Raw genomic sequence first — 26,789 nt, 5'->3', positions numbered from 1 at the left:
CTCCTACTCAACCGGTTCGACTCAGGAGCCAAGATTAGTCCTCTCTTATGATTTATTGTGATTTATCATGGTTATGATTCATCCACATGCAGTAAGTCCTAAACTTACGAACTTCCCGAGACACGAACAGTCATAGCCAATCGAAAAATTCAAGCGTGCCCGAAATTTCAGATTTGACGTCTTTGGAGTTGACCGATGCGACTGTCGACGAGGCGCACTATGGTCCTATATATGATCTCGCACAATGGGCCTAACGTGCGTGACGAATTCTTTGCCGTGACCGTAGTTATTAATCTAATAGTAGTTAAATAGTAGTAAATAGTAATTATTACATCCGCGGATGTGACAAATAAATATGAAATATAATGATATCATTTCATGTATCAATTCAACCGTTGTGGAGGCAGGAAATGTTCAGTGTTTCACCCGTTCTTGCTTCCCGCGGGCAGCGAAATTTATTTCAGCTCCAGCCGCGTCGCACGTGTAAAGGCCGCGCCGTTTTACACGGTGCACGGAATTGCGCAGGTTAGAACTGCATTAATTTCTAGGAATTTGCGCAAATGCATGAACGAAATCAGAACAGGGGCTATTTTGCCATCTCATGCCACGCATTCTCGCATGTATTATAGCAATTCAACGCTTTGCACGACGCAATTTTGGTTGAGTCTTCGTACACACGTCAGATTGTACAAGTACGTGCCCCTTGTAAAACGGCCTTTTGAACATTGATAGACCCGTAAAATCCGTAAATGTAAATCATTCTCATGCGTTAAAAGGAGGTGAGGATCGTTCAAAAATCTCTATTACCTATTTTCGCCTTCTTTGATTTATCCCTCCCACGCACCTTCGATTTTTTCCTCGCACTGCCTCATCGCTGCTAGATATCCTTCACTCATACAGACACAATAGAAGGGAATGGAGGAGAGGGAGGGGGAATGGGAAAAAAGACGTAAGATCGGTGGCGCATGCGCAGTGGGTAGTGTCTGGCTTCATGCTCTGCGGACTGAAGCATTTGAGGACGTGCGTCGGCTACGCGATGCCTGGAGTTCCAATGTTACCCGGCAACCACGCTCGTGACGGAATGAAGAGATGGGACAGAATAGTCATAAGTAGAGATGCGTGAAAATCGCAAATGCGATATAGATGCGACGTGCGCAAATAAATGCGACATAGATGCGACGACTGGACTTTTATGATATCTTTACGCAAATGTGCCTTTTCGACGGCTAAATTCGTACATTTTGTGCCGAGCGCAGTTTAAATGCTCCGCTGACACTCACCGCTTAAGCATGTGAGCGACTGGCCAGCTGCTAGTTGGCTGGGACTCTACGTGGCCGCGAACTACAAGTGGGCGCGGGCAAGCTCTACATGTCTTATTCCTTAATTTATTATTGTTCTACATCATAATTATTTAAAATACTCTGTATTTTGTCATATAACTGTGTTTCACTACATTTCATCGTCACCTACCTCATTATGAAAAAAATAGACGCTACAAAATGCGATAAACTGTGCGATAGAATAAAAGTGCGATAGAAAGTGCGATAAAATAAAAATGAAATTGCGATTTTCACGTATCTCTAGTCATAAGGCTTGCATTCATTTTACATTCTTATCGGAGTTCCGCAGAAACAACCGAATTCGATCAAAACAAATAATTAATACCAACTTCACGCCCGTATTGCCTTTATGTCTTGAGAGGTATATTAGAGTACTGATCGCGCAGATAGGTCGATGAGTTTTTGTTTACTTTTTACACTTACTCCGCGGCCTGAGCCAACATTAGCGTCACTGTATTTACGCAAAAATTCCACAGAGAAAATTAATCATTCGTCTTGACCAGGATTCGAACCCGGATCCCTCGATTTCCGGTCGAGTGCTTCAGCAAGTTAAGATACCCTTTTCTCCCCTGCCGAAATTTGTGGACTATACCGGACAAGATGGATGGTGGATTAATTGCATTTTAATTACGAGCTTAGAATGGAGCATGCATTAGCAAATGACTCAAGAAGTAGACTTTAGAATTTTTAATAAAAATTATTGCCGTAGTTGAATTCAAATCAACTTCTTTAGATGAAAATGGAGCTAACGACGGCTCAAATAGTTGGAAACATACGAATAAAATGATTAAATTATATCAATTTCACTATCTGAATGTACTTTTTAAACTCAATTGATGTCTTCTATGATGCCTAAATATATATTAATAACTTGTGCGAAAATTATTACGGGTTTTAGCTAAGTAGATATTAAAATTTCAGGTTTTACATAAGCATTCTTCGTTTCCCAGGGTCTTATCCAGCCCTGAGCATAAGAATTTTTTGCTAAATATTGCTCGCGGGGTAATAGTTACTGACCACAGAAACAGTTGCCAAGTGATTACACTGCTGTGAGTAACACCATGAGGTGATAGAAACTTATCTACACCTGCAAGTTACCCCAATTAGATGAGGTTCAGTAAACCGTCTGTTGCCGCTGCAGGCCTGCTGTTTTTTGTGGCTGATCGAGGAAAATGGTGAGATCGAGAATTGTTATATTGCGGTAGCAAGTACAGTCTGTAGGTTACACCTCCAATCGTCTCTGCCACCAATTCCTTCCTTGCTTGACTGTCCTTGTCTCCTCCGTCGTCTCGTCTCCTGGCAACTGCTTGCGATCAGCTGACCGGCGCGTCGGAGGTGGCGCCACGCATCGTCCACTGAATAACTCACGGCGGCGGGAGTATGAAAGTCAACACCGTCTACGCATGGATTCCATTAAACTTGAGCACACACAAGAACACGTAAGGAAATAAACAGCATTATCAGTGTATTCTCTACTTTAAATACATGGAGTTTCAAAAAGGACTTCACGACTTTCAAAATTTATACAAATGTATCAACAAAAAAAAAGGTATAGTGCTGGTTTTGGTGTTGTTTTAAAGGGAACCCACGCATCAAGTGTTGATTCGCGTAGTTTGCTAGCGCAGAATCATGCTGTAACAAGAACTGGCAGCGGTTACGTTAAATATGTCTGCCTTTGCAGGACCCGAGCTAGCAGTGTTTTGGTTTTGAAGAATCACAGTCGGCGACAACGGTTTAGCGTGATTTTTGTAACAAGTACGGTGAAGATCCTCATAGTAGGCCCACAGTTCATGAGTGGCATAAATGTTTTGTGGAAACGGGGTGCTCAGTAATAAATCATCACGTCGTCCGAGCACATCTGACGAAGTCGTTGAGCAAGTGAGACAAAGTTTTGTTAACATCCCAACAACATTGACCTGGCCTGCTTTTCTTGAGCAGCAAGTCCCACATACAACGGTTTGGCGCAGGGGTGGCCTGGGGTTATTGGGGGCCCTCGGATGGGGCCCACCTTACCGATAGATTCGGAGGTCCAACCCCGGAAAAGTTTAGGAAATTCCATGCCCGCCAATACAATTAAAAGTGAGAGCTTCACAGCTTATTAAATTTAATGATGTGTTACGGTTCTATTATCTATTTAGTGAATTTTCTCCTTGAAACTGTACTGAAATAAAAAAAAGCTCTAAAATAACCCTTTCAAAAAGCATTAGGTTCTCTTTCATCTTATGACACCTTCATTTTATTTACTTTTTTATATAAAGCTTTACGCAATCAATTTTAACAACTACCTTGAAGCAACTAATGAAAACTCAGAATGCTATGATTGCAAAAAAGTTCGGTTCAATTAATCTGAGTCTTTTAGTATTACACATTTCATGCACGCTTCAAGATGGAAGCGAGAGTTTTGGGAGCCCCCTAAGCTCAGGGCCCTCGGCGATCGCCGACCAGCCGATCTTGCCAGACCGCCCCTGGTTTGGTGTGCGTTGAGAGAACGTTTGCATTTGATTTTTCAAATTTGTCAATTCCATTTTGAAATACCCAGTATATTAATCTCCCTGCTGCATTTGTGAACATTATTCAATTCAGGAGCCATGTAATTTTATAATTTATTTCATTATGAACGATTTGAAGAATCGAATCATCGTCATGAATCAAGTCACGTGCACTGAATCTTCAAAATGACCCGAAACTCGAATGAGGTTGTAAATATACTGGAGGGGGCACCACTGGTTCCGAGCGTTGAGCGCAGTATGGCAGGAATGGGTGTGCTTGGATAGGATAGCCTACGCATAAATACTTACATAGCCTACGCCTACTTTGACCAAAATATTGATCATCCCATAAGAGTCAATGCTAACTATTTGGTGATATATTCAGACATGATCGTTGTTACGTTAAAATAAACTTTCGCAAACGAATACAGTAAACCTTTTTTCTGTCATTATGGGAAGGCTTCGACAAAATATGCCTCGAATACCTTTTCCCAAAAGAAAATTATTGTCAATCCCCACGGTTCCGCAGTGCAACTAGCTTAGCCGAAAATAAAATTTCACAAGTGTAAAATATCCATCCCCTGCACTTATACGGGTAATTAACAAGATTACAGCCAATGGAAATCTCACTATGGCGGACCGGTCGCAATAATAGTACGAACGTATGTTCACGACGATATATCATCACCACGATATGACTATATGGACAGTTCAATATACACAGTAGTATGATGAACGATTGGAAAACTCCGACGACAATCAAGAAGAGATTGTTGCATTTTCATTTTATAAATCAGAGGCGATATAAGGAATAGAATACATAATTATATACGTACACTGTTTGAGACTAACAATAAGTCCGAAAATTGTCAAACCAAGATGGCGGAATTCTGACCACGCTTAAAACTCGAATGCAGCGCCTCCAGATATTCACAACCTCCTTGCGAAACTCCCACCTCACAACGGTAGCGCCGATTCGTGCGGAACAAACTACGACACAACTCCTTTGTTTATAGAACTTTGTCCCCGTGCGCGTGACTTCGTACAAAGTCACTTGTTTCATGCACTACTTCACGACTCCTTCGGCTGGACCTTGCGGTCCGGAAAATTTGTTCAGCTGCTTCGTTCGGTACGATGCAATCTACCTCTTCAGCGCAGAGGCACGAATAAAGGAATTGCATTTCAAGAGTGCACAGGTACCAGTGTGAGTGAGGTTGAAAGTAAGGCTACTAAGGAACACTTGCAATGTACACTAAATTAAGAAGACTAAAACTAAAAATAAATCAATAGAAAAACCTTGATGCATCGAAATACAATGCGCTATTAAAAATTAAAATTAATCGGCATGAACATAAAGCGGAAAAGTGGCCAAAAATAACGGTCCATTATACATTTTAAATTTCAGTTATAGAGCGAAAAATGCCATAACTAAAATAGAATTTTTATTAAATCCATGCGTAGATTTCCGCGGCGATGTACACGATGACCCAGAAACCCCGGAATTTGGAAGTCATCGTACAACTTTTATTATTTATCTACATCCCATTGGATTTTTTTTGTGGGCAAGCAGTCTCATTTCTCATTTCGTATTTTTAAACCGTTTTTTTTTTCTTTTTTATTTTTTGCAATATTTTTCGATCATGAATTTTTCTTTGCAAACACGGGTATAGTTTCGTCGCGCTGTTGGAACGACGATAAACGGCTTCACATTTTGATCAGCTGCGGAACAAACTTGCAACGCATTGACACGAGGCGCATTCACTCGTGCATGCCTCGCTCATAAGTTTGCCGTCACTTTTACGCATACCTTCAGTCTTTTTACCCACGACGGTCAAGGTTTCACTACGGGCATATCGGTGTTTGGCGCGAGAATCGGACGCAAGGAGGTAAAAATATTAGTTTCGCAGAGCATCCTTGAAATTGGAAGGCTCTGACCTGAAGGGACTGCGTAAATTATGAGGTCATCCTAAAAGTCAAATTACACGATTTATCAGGGTTTAAAAGAAAAATTAACCCGTTAACGCCTAGCGGTACCAAATGGTACCAGCTGGTAGCGCAATGCTAAACGTAACTTTTTTTGTCATTCATCGTAATTTATTAGGATTTTTGAGAGTTTAAAATTAATAAGAATATTTTCAATAATATATTTCCCAAAATTTTGCTGTTTTAAATCTGTAATTAACGTATTTAGAGCTGTTTGAAAATTGAGAATTATCAACTAGCAAAAAATAACGGGATTTTTAGAGCAAGCATTTCGATTTTCTTTACTTACGCCTTATGTACTGTTAATACAAAAGTTTTATTCTTTAATTATGATGGGCATAACATTTTTTTATCGTATAAAGTATTGTTATTTGGTGTGAGCTTAATATTTGGGATGGTATGATGCAAAACATTTTGGTGGTACCATATGGCACCACTACGCGTAATTATTAGTGGTAAAAGAAAAAATTTTGCACCTAATGACTCAGAATTTCATTGACATTTAGATACATTATTACCACAAAAATCGCAGAATTTTTTTTAGTTCAGGCGTTACCGGGTTAACTCACACATTCCATGAGAATAACAAGGAGACATTCTGTTGACAAATTATGGATGCATAACTTGTTTATGTTGAAATTTCAAAACATATCCAACGGTAAGAGAAATATCACCACATTTCCTCGTAAGGAAATAAGATGGAAGAGGATAACCTTAGCATCCACCACCAGCAGGTGCAAAGAAGCTTGCTAATCATTAAAAATTTCATTTTGAATTAATGGTTAGGTATCCTTGACAACAATTTAATGAATTAGCAGATTAATTTCTTGAGATGTAGGTCTATAAAAATTTACAAGCCTGCACCTTAAGAAGTTAATATGCTGCTAATTTGTATCACTGTCTTTCTATTAAAATGCTACTAATGTATTCTAACTGAAAATAATTTTCGATTATAAGGGATGAAAATGGAGTAATTTGTCACCAAAATTACAACATTCGGCACGGAAAAGAGGTTCTTTCTTTATCTTAAAGTATAAACATTAAATTTTATTAAGTATATAAGCTTCATTTAATAATATTATGTCGAAATAAACAAAATTTCACTTGATGCAATTTTTGTCTTCATGCAATTTTTCCATTTATTTCAGTCTTCAGATATGCAAATATATCAAATATGATCATTTATTTCGGCTAAAGATCTTAAATTTAGAGAGAATACGATTTTCTCTATCTGTAGTAACAGCATCTATTTCCATATTACCGACAAGCCGTAATATTTTCGAGAAAAATAATTGAAATGTTTGGATTCTGAAGAAATTGGTTTCATAAAATAACACATTCACTAATAATTACAGCCAATAGCATATTTTCAGTATTTACTCGATCCGACACCATTACTTGTCATTATCAGACAACTTGTTTTGACCTTAAATAACCTTTGCCATTGTTATGATAAGGTCATGTGAAGTTTCATCAGCTCATATTTCAATTTTGATAATAATTTCAATTTTTTAAGATATTAGTTAATGTTTACACCGCAAGACAAAGAAAAGACTCCGTTTCCGCGGTGGAAGTTGTATCTTTGGTGACTTATTACTCCATTTTTGTCCCTAATAATGCAAAATTATTTACAGTTATAGAGAATAGTAGAATTTGGATAGAATGACAAATAATTAGCATATTAGCTTCTTGAGGAGCAGGCAAATAATTAGGGTACTTATTAATTTTACAAGATGCTGGTATATACATTTTCCGTAGCGCCCAAATATTATTTTATCTTCTCCGTCAGTCTTGTGAGCACTCCTTTCTACAACTTAGGGAGGATAACGTGGGCTAGAGTCAGGTTAAAGCCTCCTGTTACGTGCTGAACTGGAAGCCAAGACGAGCATTTATCACTTAATTCCGATGGAGGGGAAGCCCATGGAATGTAAAGGGCAGAATTGAATTGAGCGATCTCTCCTCACATTCTGATCCCTTTGAAGCTTATTTCCGAGGCTTGTGTCTAATTACCAGAGAAATTCCAAATTAAACGGCATGAAATAATCCTGCCAGCAAAGCGTGCAATGAGAATTTATTGCACTTTCTTTTCGGCTGCTTGATTACTAATATTAAACATTTAATACTGAAGGACAATCATAGCATGTGAATAAAACTCGATTTCCTCCTCACTTTTTACCGAAATATTAGCGTTTTATCCACCAAAATATCTTGATTTCACCACCGAATCTGCGGTGAAAAGAAGGGCACACGTTTTTCTCCCGTGAATATGTCATTGCGCATTCATAATTCGCGAAGTACCAAAAATACAAGTAGCTGCAATGAGAATATCCGTAGAATGCTGTTTCTGTAATTATACACCGCACCATGTCATCAGCCTGTTTTGAACGAAGTCTGATGAAAGACTTACAAATATTGTTGCTTCAGTGAAAATAATAGTATGGAAATAGCGGCTGCCACTACTAGTAGGGATAGTAATTAAACTCTAAATGCTATACATTTAGCACGAAAAAATATCAAGTTTCATTTATTTTCATATCTGAAGGCTTGAAATAAATAGAAAAATTGTATGAAGATAGAAAAATCATTCCTGGGCCACTACTATTGGAATATCAAGGTTAGGGTGAATTCTTTTCGTTAGCTGGAACGACTATTCTACTATATTATTTAGCATACTTATTGAACAGCGCAGAAAAAATGAAGCATTATTACTGAGTGGCATTCAAATACACCTCAGCAAAATCATTACATGCGGTTGGTATACATGAGACTGATTACAATTCAACTTTGTTTTTCCGTAATGTAAACCTTTTCCCAAGGATAATTTAATTGAAAAATCCAAATAAAATTGAATATTAATTGATGGCCAGAAGTAGAAGAAAGAATATAGAACATACAAGTAATGGCGAAAACAAATCACTACTTGTTTGAACCCAAAGGTTGCTTAGGGTAGGGCTCACCCCAAACTTTGGCAAGGAGTGTTAATTTCACACATTCAGGATAGGGGGAGATAGCTCCTTTCTAAAGATCGCCTCATTTTTGCGGAATTTTTGTCCGAAAGAAAACTGCGTGGATTTCTCGATAGAGCGTGAAATCATGTTATTGCTATAGTAGGAGCTATTTGCCACCTTGTGTCCATAAATTTTCACACGATTTCACGATACATTCACGGCTCCAAAAGATGGGGTTTAAAACACAAGTTTGCACGTGCATCAGTAGAATGAATGATAAAACTAACAGCAACCAACAAAAACGGATTTACCAATTTCTAGCGGCGGAAACTTTTTAGTACCGGCCTACATTGTCGCAGATACGTCAAGGATGTCTACCTAATCTTTGGGGTTTGCACACGAGGTTTCAAAATCGTTTTCACTTCTCCTCATTGTGGCCAAGATAGACGTAAAAAGAGAACATCGAAACCGAGATTCTTAATCCGATTCGAGGTGAAAAAATTCAGATGTTCTCGGTAGCGTTCGTAATGATAGCCGACAGAACCTCACCAGGCTCCAAGGATACATTTACTGCGTTTGCGGAAAAACAGTAGCTCTTTCTCTCTCGGTAATGTTCATGGTTGCTCCAAAAAACTCCCATCATTTTGTGGTTATCATCTCGAGCGAAGATCGCTGCTTACGGAGTCTTTTTTTTATTTGCGGTTGCATTAGCGAAACAAGTGGGCACTGACCACCTACACGACTGTATCCAGATGTATCGCAAAAAAAAAGGGCGTAACTTTTTTCCTCCACACCTGAATCTCTGAGAAATTGAACCGGCTACTGGATACCGCGTATAAATTGAGGAGTAGAGGGTAATTTCTCGGAATTCGTCTTCAGTTTACCCATTTCCGCTCAGAAAAATGTCTGCTGGCGTTTTTGAAGATATTTAGGTGCTAAGCTCCTTCGGCCGTTTTATGTAATCCTTCTAAATATTTTGTCGATGCATTCATCACAGAGCTTTCTCGGAATGACCAGTAGCCAAATAGCTACGCTAGGCGGAAACGGAGTCAAAATCTAAAGTAATCTGTTTTCTACCAGCAAAAAAATTAAAAAAAATAATCTTCACGGAAAGCATATTTTTCAATGAAGGAAAGTTAACATCATTTTTTCAATGACCATCTATTTTACTTCTAACGGGGGAACTCGGGGCAGAATGGGGTATCAAGTTCAAAACATTTAAAAAAAAAAGCACAGAACGATTTAAGAAAATTGCCTCACATTTTTAATTGACCTTTTGAAATGTATTGAACAAAAAAATACAATAATACAGTGGGAAAAATCGTAATCATATATTTTTCCCAAAATCAAAAAGGTATGTAATTTTCCCCGTTCTTCCCCAGGCATGGATTTGGGGTAGTGCGAAAATGAAATACGTAGCATTCGTAATGCAAAACAAATTAAATATGTAGAAAGACGGAAAGAAAAACGGAACTTTTATGTTCTTGTCCTTTTATTTCAATGAATTTTTAAGTGCAGTACACCTTTTCTTTGTCTTTTTTGAAGCCTAATTACAACATTCAGTCACAAATACAGAATCATCTGTTTCGCTATCCACTCCTGCACACGAGCTGTGAACCAACTTCATACAAATGGCACAAGCGACTCAGCCTTCAACTGATTTTAATTAAAATCGCTGCAGTGTAAACATAGAGTTGTCTTTTCCCAACCCATCATTCTTTTTTTCATTTTTCTTACTTCCCCGTTCCGTCCCAGCCGTTCTACCCCAAGAACACGTTTACGCTTACCTAGAAACTGATGCACGAAACTAACGTTTATTCAGAGGTTCAATTATACGAAACTAACGATAATTACATGTACTTTAACCACATACTAAGGATTGCTGTTATTTAAATGCTTGAATATGACATACCATCGATAAAAACTCTTCCGAAGTTAGAAAACAACGGCTGAAGCTCACACAATTCAAGTTCACATGTTGACATCCAATCAACTGAACCAACATTGCTTCAGAAGATGAGCAATAATGGGTTATCTATTTCGAATACTCTAGGACCCTCGAATCAGAATGGTTACAAGCGGTGATCCTAAACTATTAAGTGCGTTTATTTGTAAATTATTACCGCTAAAAATTCAAGCATGTATTTTAAGCAGATTTTATGCGATATTTTAATCTACGGATCAAATGAGCATTTTGAATGTTTTTCGATTGAATAATAGAAAAATGTATGCACACTTTTAAAACTTTTCTCGAGTTTCCGCGCGGGTAAGATATCCGATGAGCGCCAAATATCTGACCCGCTCTTCGAATATCTTACCCGCATGAAAACCCGAGAAAAGTTTAAATATCCTGTTCGCCAGGAAAGTGTAAAATCATACATGTATACATACTGTTTTTTAAATAACCATAGATTTTTTTCGATTAATTAATCTTTAAGTTCAAAATTTCGATTATAGTTGAAAAGTCGAGTTTTCCAATCGGATTAAAAATCGATTGCTCGAAAAATCGATTGTGACCGAAATTTTTTCATCACTACCTGCGACCGGTTAAGGTGGATTTGCTTGAAGGAGTCCCGAATTTTTCCGGCAGTCTTTGCTCCCATCATTGACTTCCTTCCACCTTCAATTCACAATAAGGCCCACTCCCTTTCATTCTATCTATAAATCCTATTCTCTTCTTTTCTCTACCTCTTTTACCCAACATTCTACCTTCTAATCCCCTCCCCGCTAAGTACCCGCTTCATCCATACCATCTGTCTCCTCCGTATCTCATTTTAAAGTTGCCTTTCCTCACCCACCATGTCCAGCACTTCTTCCACCTCTCCGTCCACTTCACCTTCTCCATTCTCTAACACAACCACGTCTCGAGCGCCTCTTGTCTAATCCCGACCCTCTTCCTCAACGTCCACCAGGGGCGCGGCTAGGAATTAAGGCTGGGAGGGGTTTACGTGCAACTAATACCGGGGTGTGTGGTGTATAGTATACCCACCAGAATAAGCGGTAGGTTGAAATTAATAAATTGCGGAATTTTAAAGAGATATGGTTCAAAATAGTGAGTTTTACGGCTTTCTGAGGGCTATTTTATTCATCCTTACACTATTCTATTAGTAATATCAATCCAATTAGGTAAAATGGATTAAACTTTTAAAAATTCTCTGAGCTCTGGGGGGGGATATCCCCCAAAACCACCCCCTCGCTGCGCCACTGACGTCCACGACCTTAAAAATAGAATGAAAAAATTCAGAAATCGTCAGGGCCCACGAGACTGGTTATGATCGTCATTCTGCCGGTGGTGCGAGTGTGTTTGTGTTCTGAGACTTCCGTCGCTGAGGCCAGGTGCGCCTTTGAAGTCCCCACGGGCGATCAGGTGCGGGACAATGGCGCAAGGGGATAGGAGGGTCCGGGGCAGACGGGGGAATTCCCTCGGCGCTTAGCGACGCACGTGATGCGAAAGAGTGATTGCGGATTGGACTCATGGTCAGTCGGTTGCGGATGCTGGGCCGGGCGACGGATCCTAGGAAGCAGATAGGGAAGCAATAAGGGTCCCGCACTCATCGCCAGACCCGAAATCGCATTAAGCCAAAAGAATGCGGGAGATGTAAGGAAAAGAGAAGTTAAGACGAAAACTGAATCAACTGGATACGATCCAGGATCATCCAAATTCGCGAAGAGCACAGTAAAAACTTACAGTAGTTACTTCTTTTCAATAATATTGTTGAAATGACACATTGCAATATTTCCACTTATAGATTTATTTTACACTACGCGTTTCGTCGTTACTGCGACATTTTCAAGTGTCCACACTTGAAAATGTCGCAGTAACGACGAAACGCGTAGTGTAAAATAAATCTATAAGTGGAAATATTGCAATGTGTCATTTCAACAATATTACGAACTTCCACCACATCGTGCCTAATATCATACAAGATATCTTTTCAATAAATTACAAATTTTGCTGCTATATCGAAGTTAATTTAAATTAAAACGTCCATTTGAAGCCGTCGAAATGCGGTTTTTTTATTATAACGCCTGTAACTCGTTAACTACAGCTTGAACAAAAATATTTAGAGGACGTTTTCTGTGGTTTATTTTAAATAGTTCATATTTTCTCCTTGCTTTGATCCGCTAAATGTCACGGCTTCTAGATGATCCTGAAAAACGTACAAACGAAACTTTTAGGGGGGGCTTCCAGATCCTCTGCCATTCCCCATGGTTTTAGTGAGTTTATGAAGCTAGGCCGCGCTAATGAGAAAAAACTTTGCGACTAAACGACTTTTTCCTTCTATTCGGGGATTTTTGACGTTCATTGACCGGACTAGCAAGTCATCATGCCTCATGACTTGGCCGACTGAGGCGTCCCATCTAAATCTTGAGGTTTTTAGAAGACTTCTCTCGTCACCAACTTTTATTAGTGCACGACCTCGTTATTAACTTGGTTTATTACCTACATCTTAATCAATGCTCAGCCGTATTTATAAAAATTGTACAATGATAATTTTAAAGTTAAGATAACATACCTTTTTTTAAGGACAATTAATGTGAAAGTCTCTAATCAAGTGCAGAGGTAAGATATAAGAATTGGCCTTTGAAGTATGGAAATCTTGCCTTCTTCTCTCATATTTATAGCTTTGATCAATCGCAGCAATTACTAATGAGTGATTAAATAATCTTCAGATTATTCCTTTGACCTCTAGAATATTTTTTACAGAAGCTTCATGTAACAGACAACAACAAACCCGAAAGTAAATTTGGTATAAAATATTCAAATTCAGTGACTGTGTTAAGTGCACCTTCAACAATATGCAGACTGTCCCACTGGTCGTGTGTCATTATTGACCTCTAAATTTAGTAACTTCGCCTCGAGAAATATTCATGTACAATAACGAATGTGTATAAAATAAACAATTCTCTCGCACCACCTAATTATTAAACTTTCCGGATTCTTCCTGATGAATTGGAAATATGGTAATAAAGCCTGTTAGGCAATCAGTATCCGGCGCTATTTTTGTAAATTTGTGTTTCTTTGTGAGAAAACTTGCGGTTCTCAAAAGAACTTGGCAAACATGATTAATAAACGTTCAAATAATCTCATCAGAGCGCTACACATAACGACGGGTAAACAGTATACAAGCTGTTTGAATCGGTTGCGAATAAATACATTTCAACTTTCACTTGAGAAGAGGGAAACAATAAAAGCAGCATAACTGAAAGGGGGTTTATACCAATATTTACTTTGGCAAGCATCATATTTCTCACTGCCTTCTATTGAAAAGGGTAAATAAAATCTCGCTCCAAAAATATCCAGGAAATTAAAGGAGAAAAGTCTTTTTGGCAAACAATTACCTGAGTAAGAGGCTGGTACTCCCAGAAGATACAATAAAAAGGTTTTATGCAAATATCATTCAGCAGATACATCTTCCACTTTATTTTTCAATTTCCCTTCCTTTTCAGACTTTCCGATTCCCTTCACGTATACCGCTAAACGAATGGAACTTTGTCTTTTTGAAAGAGTGGAAGATATTTAGCAAACCAGGAGCAGTCTAAAAGCACGCAATATATACTATATCGACAGGTGAATCGACAGGGTGCTAAGAGTAGGTACGAAATAGAAAAAAATAGTTCAATGATCCTATTGATAAATACAGATAATTTACATCAAATCGTTTTTTATGGAAACGAGATAACGTGATTCGTATAGAAAACAAATTTCCATAAAAAGCATTGATACGAGAGCGCAGAAAATAAGGGAAGTGGTGCTTACTCAGAGGGGAGACATGCACCAACTATTGTGCCTTCCACGTCAATCTAATAATGCGGTCTATTGATACGAAAAAATTCAGTACTGTAATGTAAGTTTATTTTTTCTTTATTGTAATTTAACTTTACGTTAACACTTAAATTGCGTGAATGCTATAGTGTAGTGAGTGCATAATAGGTACAATATATTATAGACATCTATGCAGTGGCGCAGCGAGGGGGGGATTTTGGAGGATAAAACCCGCCCTAGAACTCAGAGAAATTTTAAAATTTTATCCTTTTTACTTCATTGAATAAATATTACTTATAGAATAGTGTAAATATTAATAAAATATCCCTCAGAAAACCGTAAAACTCACCATTTTGAACCATTTATCTTAAAAAATTTATGGGGGAGGGCACCCACACCTCCCTTATTGCATATCCCCCAGTATTAGTTTCTCCTAAACCCCCCCAAGCCGTAATTCCTATCTACGCGGCTGCATTTATGCATACAATAAAACATAGCTTCTGCCGTTTAATTGCGTCATTATTTGTGATGTATCAATAATCCGGCTGCACTGGTCCGATATCTGCCGGGATTTCCGAGATACTACTGTAGTAGGTTCGAGTCCAAACTGTCAGGCTCGCTCGGGTTCCTACAGGAAGCGATCTCATCAGTATTTCCACAGAGTTCTTTGCACCGATATTCTTGAACCTCCCTTTTAGCACTTAGCCAAGACTTTCCAATCCACTCCAAAGTTTCCACGGGATTGGGATAGGTACGCCACCACCCAAAGCACCAACTGGATCCCTCTTGAGACACTAAACCCAAGAAAAGAACGAAGCTCCTTCAGCACCAATTTCACATTTCCCTCCAATTCCCTCGAACCTAGCGATCCACCCTGGGAGGTAGGTCTGACTTTCGGAGAAAGTATTACTCGACTCTCTCACGGTACGTGTCCTTCCGGAAGCATCTCGGTTACATCTCAAGGGACGTCCTCAAGAAGAAGCCTGGCGTCCTCCCTAACCACTCCTCTTCGCTGTTTATTCCCAAGGGAGTGTACAATATAGTGACGTCAATTTCCACCCAGCCATTTTGAATTCTTGCGCAGCATCCATGATAAAATATAAAGAACAGATAGGCATTTTCACGTTTTAATATATTAGGAGGTGATAAGCCAAATTGGGTGCAATTGATCTTTTTTTCTAAACAATGGCAGATTGTTAAAAGTTGGGTTAAGATAACTAAAAAATCAACTTGATAATTAGTAGTGCCTTTGATTATCCAATCAATATCATTATAGAACAGGACTCACTCGTACAACTGGACTACCAAGTTTTCATTTCTTTTATCAATTTCTGTATCTATCTCTGTTTAAAAAAATCACTTCTACCCCTTGGCGTTTCATCTCCTCATATAACTCCACTGCCGACCATGGTTTCGACATTATTATCTATCATTTTCTACACACTGTCATCTTGAAAATGACATAGTGTCAAAACCATTGTCGGTAGTGGAATTACATATTAATTATGAAAATTACCATTTTTAGTTAATATCTTATCATAAATATACGGTATTTCCACCTCATCAAGCCTAAAACTATTTTATACTTACGCAGTATCTTTATAAATAAGTAAATATTCGATTTTTAATAAATAAATGAATCCAATGTTCGTACGCAGGTTTCCGCGGTGATTACTTGAGTTCAGCATTCTTGAAGTACTTGTCTGAGAGAAGACAAGTACTTCCCGAGAATAATAAGAGAGGCCATTGAGATAGTCAAAAGACCAGCGAACTTTAACAGGGAGGATGGCTATCCTTTGCACAGCGCGTAGAAAAGGTATATTCGACGCAAATACGAGGACGTTCCCTGATTGGTCGAAAGAAATCCACCGAATTGGCGCCAAAAATTGACTTTATAAGAGAGGACTAAAAGCTTCACTTCATCCTTCACCTGAGGGCGCTGGCAGGAGAGCTGGCGAAACTGTTGTGGTTCTTCGACAACGGACGCGGATGCAGCCCGAAAGAATGCTGAACTCAAATGAATCCAAATTAACTCCACCCTGAAAATCTCCAAAAAATAGTGACTAGCATAAGAATTTTTTTACGGTTAGACCAAGTCTGATGACAACGTAAATAACTCCCAAGCTACGTAGTTATGCAGAATTGTGCCCAACGTCGAAGAATTGTGGTCGTCTACTTTGCCGGTAAATAGCAACAGTTTAACTTTTTGGACACAAATATCGTTAAAATGACTGTATTTTTCAACAGAATGGAATACGTATAAACCTCAGGGCTCTAAAATGAAATAGCAAAGCTTATAATATGTACTCCTCGCTCCATATATCAGCAGAAGCAGTCTGTCCTTGATTTTACAATTGGAAAAAATTCCGTATGCACAATGTATCGTGAATTTTGAAAATTGAAAGGCGTAAAACATTATATGATAAAATCACAAATCTAATAAATAAGATTATAAGAGTTTTATAAAAATATGTATTCACTATACAAAGGGGCATTTTGAAAGTCGATAGGGAGAAAAGATTTAAAACGATCATACACATTAATTAGTCCTGTCAATTAACACAACCTGTCAAAATCAATTTCACGAATCATAAATCACCGAGGATTGTTTTATGATGAAAATGTCCCAAATAATGTTACAAATATTTACGCATCACCAGTTTAATGTGAAATAAAAAGTTTTACGTTGTCACTTTTATCTTTAAAATTTCTGCATCGCATAAACGCTTTCAATATGGAAGCAAATCTAATTATTACGGTGTAAAGATAGCTTATTGAAGTTTTCACGTCTTATGGTTCCGACTCGAGAGGTTTATAAAGCGTTATTTCCCACGTGAATGTTCGCACAGGGTCGTAGTGGCCCTTGTTTCCGCGATTAAGGTCATTTTTAAGACGCCTGAAAAGTTAAGACGTGTAGATAAGTAAAGCATTATGCAGCAATATTATTAAGTCGCTATTCTCTAGATTTCATTCTTTACGAGAATATTTTGAAAGCAATCATTGAATATGATAAAAAGCATATATATTCAGCGTAATGAAATTAATCAACCGAGTTGATGTTATACATGTTAATAATGAGTAAAGTTGTGACTATTATGATATAAGGAATTTTTTTAAGAGAATCCGTTTTATTAGTAACTTCTGACCACGGTATAAATGTCTCCTAATTTGGAGAAACAATGAATGTCCTGTCCTGGGCACGATTTTGATAGCGCTAAGTACAGCTTCCTTGAACGACGGCAATTGCAATGTGGAGAGTTATAAAAAAACATAAAAATACTCAATTAAAAAAATGAAAAAATATACTAATTCAATCACAATTTTCAGTAAAACCTACTTTTTATCATTAATGTAACCTCATTAAGACGATGAACTTGAGCATAAGGAAAAGAACGACCGGAACCTATGTATTTTCAAAACTCCTAAACAAAAAATACACGGATATTCTGCTGCATACATTTGGTAAATTCCCCAAAAATTTTCAGCACAATTCATTATGATGACCATGGTCCTGATGATGACACACTCCCCTGTTATAAGTACTATCATTTCGCACTCCACCTGAAAAAAGAGCATCGTTGAATATTGTTTCCAATCTTAGATTTTTAAATATTTTTTGCCACCTATATTCGAGCTAATATACGTTGTTGCGTAAAATATTCCTTTTAAATTAGACTCCACGGGCGGAGATTTTCTGAGAATATTTGACCTAGAAACACTATCCCTAGGACAAAAAGAGGAATATTTTTCAGCATGAGGAAAAATGGATAATAAGAACGTCCTCACCGTGAGGAAAACTCGCCTTTACTGAAGGAATGAGCCGTTGTTCCCTTTTCGATATATCTATAGTTCGGTCGGAGACAACAATGGGGAATCGATTGTCGAAGGAACAGACCCGAACCACTTCTCTCGCCGTCAATCACCTTCCTTTGTTCGTTTTCGCTCCGATGATCCCTCGCAGAACATCTAGTCCCCCCGTTCCGAACACACGGAGAAAGGATTCACTTCGGAGCTCAATGTTTCCTTTTCTTTTTCTCCATCGTCATCTTTTGCCTCCCTTGTCTCCAGTCTATGGATATTGTTCACTTGCCTCCGTGACTGCGAGACACTCGAGATGGAAGAATTCGAGTTTAACCCAGATAGAGACTGATACCTCACGTTTTTTGATCTTGGATTGGAGGCAAATCCGCGGAAATTCAATTCCATATTCACCAGAGTTAACTTATTCCCGGTAGAAAAAAATGGAGGGGAAAAAAGGATAGACAGATTATCAGTCAGTTTCCTTGGGAAAATTTTGCCCTAGATCTACGTTTACCACAGATTAAGACGGAAGAGAAGTTCATAAAAATACTGGAAGATATGTAGAAACCGACATGGTATACAAACGATGGTCTTCACTAATATTTTTCATGACAAAAACGCCGGAACTTTCATTGAGCTCTGAATTTAACTACATGAACTAGGTACTACATGTTTTAGAATTGATTCCCAAACACCTGAAAACTGTAAAGAGCATGACAAATCAGAAACAATTACTTCGGCAAGTGATAAACAAGGTTGCGAGAATTGGCAAGATCAGGGTTTATACTTGCATTACAAAAGAGGTAAGAACAATATTGAAAACTTTTCAGTCAATAATATGACGTCGATAATACATGAGGAATCCAGACAGGAATAACTTCTCAATCGATGACAGGAACTATAGGAAGATACAGAATACGGTAGCCGTGATGAATAAATTATAGAAACAACATAATCTACTCTTACTTTGGAAAAAACGACGGTTAGAGTGTGCACGAAACAATTAACAAGTACACTCTTGAATATGGAAAGAGAATGGATGTATATGTACAAAGAATGCATGACAAAGTTGCGTAGCCGGAAACCAGAGAGGAAAAATATGGATAGTATGACTTGCCTCACTTTCAAATTCTATCTCAGAATCCACAATGAGTACGCAGTGGTCAAATTATTTAAAATAGTAGAATTTGTCCAAATTATAGCTCATGGCTCATCCAAGGAATTTATAATATTGGTATTTGCATAAAAATCTCCGCAAACAAATACAAATTAAGATATTATTAAGGAACATGAATAAAGGAAACTAAAAAATATTCTAATTATAATTTCCTTATGATTTTTTTCCCTGACCTACGATGTTAAACTACTAAGTTTCTACGCAGAATTGACTACTTCCAAATTATAACAGTGACCTTAACAAATATTAAAATCTTCCAGTAAGACACTCCAATGAACTGTAAAGCTTCCGGAAAAAGTAAAGGAATTAATGATCAAAACACCAAATACAGGGATGGTAGACAAAACCTTTGATTTCTGTTCTCAATGAGAACTTGATCAATAAAGAACTTAATTAAATGCCATAGAGTGACTGTCTCTGACGACTACAAAATTCTCGGTCTATCTACCCGAAAACATGTCAAAAAATGCAGATAAAACATGGTACAACATCGAATAAAAATTAAAAGAAGGAAGACTGGCACGCCGAAATTTAATTTCCGGAATACTGGAGGCAAGGTAGTAACAAAGATATGTGCAGCATTGAAACTTCGTGAGATCCACAACAGCTGGATATTAACTCTCCATTTTGATTTTTTTCCCTCGGCTGAATTCATACGACGGGATACAAGAACGGAGATATCTTTCTGCGTGGAATGGAAATGAAGTGTTTTCATCAAAAATTTTTATTCTTCTAGAGTTATCTCCAACATGAAATTCGTCTAAGTGGAAATCCCAGGTGAAAAATATTCGCAATTCTCAAGCAGAGATCTCCATAAGACACTTGTTTTAAGTTGTAAGTAATGGTTACGACGGTAATGGGTACTCATACCAAATTACGGCTTTGAAAAAACATTGAAATTATTATTAAAGTATCCTACCCGATTTAGGTAGGCTTCCATGGAGTACTTAAGAAGCATTCTGGGATACTACCCTTCCTTCACGTAATTCCCTCTTCAATTCACTGTAAGGCCTACTCTTTCCACTTACGAACTCTAAACTCTACCCACTCTTATCCCACTTGCTCTAGTAACTAGGCTACCTAAATGACTTCATTATGAAAGTATTCTACCGATTAAGGCAGATTTGCATGGACTATTTTAGAAGTATTCTGGTAGTCTCCCCTCCCCCATGGACCTCTCTCTTAACTTCATAATATGGTCTTCTCTCTTTCATTCTAACAAAAAAATCCTCGTCTCTTTCTTCCTTTCCTTCGTTTACCAAACATTCTAACCACAAACGCTGTTTTCAACATCCCCTCTCCGCTAAGTACTCCCTCGATCCATACCTTCAGTTCCCTCCTTATCTCTATAGAAACATCGAAATTAACGATTAAATTTGAATTTTTTAATTATAAATCATAATTTTAGGCAATAAGCACATAAACACGATTTAAGTCTCGAGGCAATTTTTTTCTTATGCTCAACAGAGGATCCAAGAGGGTTCATGAAATATGGTAGACCACGTCTCTTACATACAACACGGTATGGATAGTGATTCTTTAAGAAGTGTTTGCATACCCGCTGCCGCCAGGATCGCTTATGTGAAACGGGGAACAAAGAAATTAGGCATCCCCAAAGTAAGTGGAAGGAAATTGAAAATAAATTTTACAGTACATGGATGCGTTTCAATGGCAAAATAGAGGTCTCAACAGCTAAATGTTTTCATGAAAAGTTCGCTGCGGACCACTAGGAAAACATGCCTCATGATTGTATAAGCTACTATAAAAGATTCCCCAATAAATGGCAGACCTGATCTGAAGATGTGGCCAGCATGGGCCACGAAACGACATCTGAGATGAACTTCGACGTAGCTACACCGGAAACTATAGAGAGAACTGCAATCCAGCGCTGGGAAAGCCCCAAGCAGAAATCTTCATATATATATGAGTTTTTTCGTCAGATAAAAATTTAAAACAGTGTGACGTCAGAGGTCAGAGTTGATTCTAGCAGGAGTCACAAGGGTCATGACTCCTCTGCATCAATTTAATAATTTTTTTTTAAATCTTTAATGGTTCAATACTCTTTGTAACCTTACATGTCAAAAATTGTTTAATTTCATCTTAAAAGAATAAAAATGAAATTTTGGGCATCAAAATGCGTAAAAAATTGTTATTTTAAAACATTTCACACATAAGAACGCCCCTCTCTCCCGGGGGATATTCCATGCTGCCCGGATCCAGGTCATGACCCCTGCTGAATCCGTTCCTGGATGTAGGGAGCAACAGTCTCAATGGTAAAGAGTAAAGATGAGCATATCTGTCAGAGTATATGATGCAGGATGCTGGTAGTTACAATGAATTCGCATTGAGCGCCTGGCTCCCGCAGTCTCTTCACAAAAGCCATTCAGATGGAAAATGAAAAGCCATTCAAGTGCATCTTTCATGTATGCATTTCTTATTATATCAAGTCTGTTGCGACATTAATTACATCAATCTTGATGTAAAAGGGGATGCATGCATGATACATGCATTTGATGATGTAACTATGTTACGAAACCCAGGTCGTGCTTTTTCAAATATATAAGTGAATCTAAAAAAATTTACTCTTTCATTTAATAGCTATTTTTTTATTTATTTTCAACTTCCCCGTAAACAGCACAGAGGGGCCTTTACAACAGAGGAGTAACAAAGCACAACACAAACATCCATAACCAAGATAGGGACCACCTCTCCAGGCGGGATTCGAACCCACGTCCTACTTTACCCCACCGCCACCGAGGCCGGAAAGAGCATTTTCCATGACGGAAAGGTTTCACACAGTTAAGTCTAAATCCATCAGTTTTACAAGTTTTTATTTCCATTCTACAAAAAGCAATCGATTCTGTTCGGAAAGGTTACACACAGTTAAGCCTGAAATCATCAGCCATTCAGATGTTGGCGACTATGTTGCCTTTTACGCAAGAAGGCGACCAAAAGCGCCGGCTTAAAAAGAAAAAACAAAAAGGTCTCGCCGGATCTCCCAAGCTTATCTTATTACGACCATGTTTGGGGAGGGAGAAATCGCTCGAAAACGCCCAGTTTTTTTTCTCCCCCAGGTTCGAGATACCATTTCCGAAAGTACACTTACGCCTCCCCAATATCCAAGCGCGGTTCCAATGCCCTCATTGGCTTGTTTCCGACCGTTGCCCTGGAGTAATATCGCCCCAGCCATCCATCGACGCCCCCAATTCGCCCCACCCCCACCAGCAGAAAAGCTCTCTCGACCCCTTTCCGGAATAAACCCCCCCCCCCCAAACATCGGATAAAACTGCCATTATTTCCCCGAACCACCACCACCACAGGGGGTTGCGCCCTGCTATTTATATAAAAAAAGAGGAACTTTCTGGTGGACGATCCTTCTGCAATGGAGGCAATGTCGGAGAGGGCGCGCACTAAGTGTGTCCCGCCTAAAAGTAACGACCCAATTTTTTTCGTCCCCGCTATTTTTAGGTCAGAACGCACAGGTCTCCCGTAGTCCAGGAAAATTCTTCCACTCGAGGAGCAGGGAGAACTTTACGCGTTGGATGGAGAGGTTTCCGACATGACTTCAGACGTGGTTTAGGAAAAAAATACAACTTCGTAAATATTCAGAGCACTTCATGAAACAAGTGACTTTGTACGCAGTCACGTGCACGGGTGCAAAGTTAAATACACCAACGGATGGAGTTCGCCATGAAAAAATGTTTGGCTTAACCTTCCGTCGGGTGCAATGGATCTGACGGGCTCTGCGCGAGTTTTTTTTTTCATTTCTCCGCACCACTAGGCGGCATAGACCCTTGGAGATTGTAGTAACTTATTGTTTTGACACACTCGATGCAGCCTTTCACTTCACGCATTTATGCCGACTGATCAGTGACGAATTATTTAGCATAAGTAAGCAAAATAATGGCACAATAATGCAACATATAAGCATTATTAAATAAATAAGATGGCAAAAGTAAAAACACTGATCTTATAAATTCACACGCTAAAATACATTAGATATAATAATACTTAATAGCCTACAGAGCACTTAAAATCGCACCTTGCCGGATCGTTCTGGTGCCGTATTACGGCAGGTACAGGGGTCTATGCAGATCACGAAAGACATGTCAGTGTTCGACTACACTAATAGTAGTACTTTTAACTTAGAAGGTGTACCAATGAGCCATGCCAAGGGTTAATAATGTTTTTCACATTTGTGCCTGTCAGGCACATTGCGCCTGAACTCAGCAATTCCAATATTGTGCCTGACGAAACCTTAACCTGGATTCGAACCCGGATTTCCCGATTGCCGGTCAGGCATGTGCACCAGATATACCTCCAAGCCATATTCTCAGGGTGAACTTCAGAATGGGTTTCTATTTTTGCCTAAATATTTTTTCATTACGAACTCCACTCTTGGTGTATAAATTTGTGCGTATAAGATTTCACAAATTCTACTAGAAGAAGTGATAAGCTCTTATTTGCTAAGGAGAAATGAGCCACATAACAAGTACTACATAAACCGATAAGAATATTTCTCAAGTCGGACTTATCCTAGGACCTAACAAAATTGACAGTTTGAAGGATGACCTCATGAAATGTCTTCAAGTTGAATCGAAAAAACTTAGTGGATCACACATATATAACTTTTATCTTTGACCAGTTTCCTCGATGCGCGACATTGTCAGGTCAACGTCGATGCACCGCAACGATTCTGGTCAAGATTAAAGTTATCTAAGAGAAATCTATGATTTTTTTCGATTCAACATATTCCAGAAATAGTGATTGCAACCCCTGCATTTCCGATTGATTGCGAAAAAAGTCTATTTCTATGTCAAAAAGGTTCTCGCAAGTCAAGAGATGCTTCCACATGAGGAGCAGAGAAACCGTTTAACCCTTTCATGCACGGTGCCCACATACGAGGACGCCAAATGTTTATCGCAATAATGCCACTAAATGTCATTGAGTTGGTTTCCTGAGATTAATCTTGAACTTGATAACATATATAAATATTTTTTAACCAAATGTAGTCACAAAAAGCCCGCAAAATGCTCCCACGAACGTTACATAAACAATAAAAGATATACGTAATAACACTCAAAAAGGTTTTGAACATTTTTCAACGCAAAAGATCCAATTTATAATTACAGCGTATTAAATCACGATGATCTGTTTGTAGCATAATATTCTCGTATAATGAGGTGTCAAAATTTAGCCATTGCATGGCGAAAATGTTTATTTACAACTATATTACTTCAGTATTATGGTCAATTACACGTAGAAACGCTATTTTGAAAATTTTTGATCGCTCGAATTTAGTAACTCATGCAAGAGAGGGTTAAGAAATTTCTGAAAACAATCTCTTAGAACAATTACTTAATCCCAACTTTTCGCAAATATTATTTCACGCTTCATGGCAAAAGGCCCTAGCCAGCGAATAAATCGTGGGGTACGATCAGCTTAAAGAAGGGGTACATTTCTGGGAGTTCATTCGGAGAGGGTACACCCGAACACGATTCTTCCGAACACTTCCGAGGCGTATTTGAACCTTTAGACCACACAACATCGCTATGACCTCGCCATAACATGCAGTTTATCCAATAAATACATTTTTTAACTAAAACGCACACTACTCTATAGCCTAATAAGAATGTTTCTCCAGTCGCACTTATCCTAGAAACTAATAAAATACAATAGGGTAGTTTCCTATTATTTTTTATTGCCTAAATCGAAAGATTATTACTCCTGGAGTACGTATTTCACGCTTTTAGATTTTTAAATGATGATATCTATTTTTCGCGATTGAATGAAAAGTGAAAATTTTCAAGCGCGCGAAAACGCGACGGCTAAGTATAAATGCTGGGAAAACTCCGAGTGACGTCGCTCTGGTTCCCGCTGCCGCAAGTGAGGTGACCTTGGGGCGAGGTTTTGAGCGCTGATACGACGCAGGATGCTAGCAAGTAGCAGAGTACCCAGCTAGCTGATAGCGCTTGGCTTAAATAAGGATTTTTAATACCTTATCAAACGAAGAAAACTTTCCGACCTTAGCCAGTTTTAATAGGTGATTATTAAGACATGTTTCCCTGAGCTCTTTGCCTCATGCATGCATTGGTAATCTCAGACCATGTAAAACTCCTATCTACTCGTATACAAACTAGCTCCCTGTGACGTCACGTGGAGTGGCATCGCATGGGTGCCAATCTGGCCTTTTTCAAATGAGGATAAGATTGACCAATTCCATTCGTCCAAACCGGTATTTCTAAGACTAAAAAATTTGTATATTATGAATACACTAATGGTGGTTAACGAATTGCAATCAATGTCTCTCGTTTTCTTTGATGAAGGAAACTACCCTATTTGAAGCGTGACCTCGTGAATGAAAAAGTTGATTAGAAAAAACTTAAGTGGATTTCACCTAGGTAACTTAAATCTCGATCTGGGTGTGCGACAACGTCAGATGTAGTTGCAAAGTTTTTTCGACTTAACATATTTTAGAAATAGTTTACAAATCGTTTGTAATCCCTATGCGTAGGGTTGGATAAAAACAAAGGCGATTCACTACCAAATTCTGAATAAGGGTAGTTGAATGATATGACATGGTTAAGTTTAGAATTTCAGAAGCAAAACCATACCATAAACAAGAGAACCACAATTAACGTCTCAACTTACGTTCGAAGAGGATGCTCTGTGGATCTCGCATTTCGAAATAAATACTTCATTCCCACTTTTCTCCATAAAATTTTAAATACTACCTTCATGCATATAATTCTTCCATACTATTAGAAAAATAAAGAACATAATTGTACGATAAAATTAAAATTTATTCCAATGAAAACTTTACCTAAAATTTTAAGTCAACTTTTACACCATATACATAGAGATAGCTTTTGATAGACTTTGACTAGCTTTGAAAATAAATCAGGGGCTTGGTGAGGTACTTGCGTTTTATTTTTATGATCATTCAATAATTATGATGCAAATAATATTATTTTTTATCAGAATAAAATACATATTGCACTTGAAACCTACATGTTTTACAGTACAAACAAGTACCGCCATTAGTGCCAACAGATATTTATCTAGTGCCATTTTTTTATCAGAGAATTTCCCAGAAATAAATGATGTCATCACATATTTCATTATTTACTACGTTACATGCCATCAAATTACGAATAGGCGCGAGATATCTATCATATTGTGTTGGATGAGGTTTGGTGGGTTGCAGTCGTCATAGGATATTGGAGAATAGTACGATAGGCATGCATTTCCTTTTCCATGACCTAATACGATGGATTCAAGGAA

The 26,789-nt window shown here is 38.3% G+C and overlaps 1 protein-coding gene across 1 annotated transcript in view; it reads right to left on the bottom strand.

Annotated features, from left to right (window-relative positions):
- Positions 1-26,789, bottom strand: part of LOC124161372 — a 495,044-nt gene that overhangs the window by 356,565 nt on the left and 111,690 nt on the right. The window lies entirely within an intron of this gene.

The sequence above is a fragment of the Ischnura elegans genome, chromosome 6, assembly GCF_921293095.1.
Source record: "Ischnura elegans chromosome 6, ioIscEleg1.1, whole genome shotgun sequence".
Lineage (NCBI taxonomy): Eukaryota > Metazoa > Arthropoda > Insecta > Odonata > Coenagrionidae > Ischnura > Ischnura elegans.
Note: the sequence above shows the minus strand (reverse complement) of the source record. Positions and strands in the feature narration are given on the sequence as shown.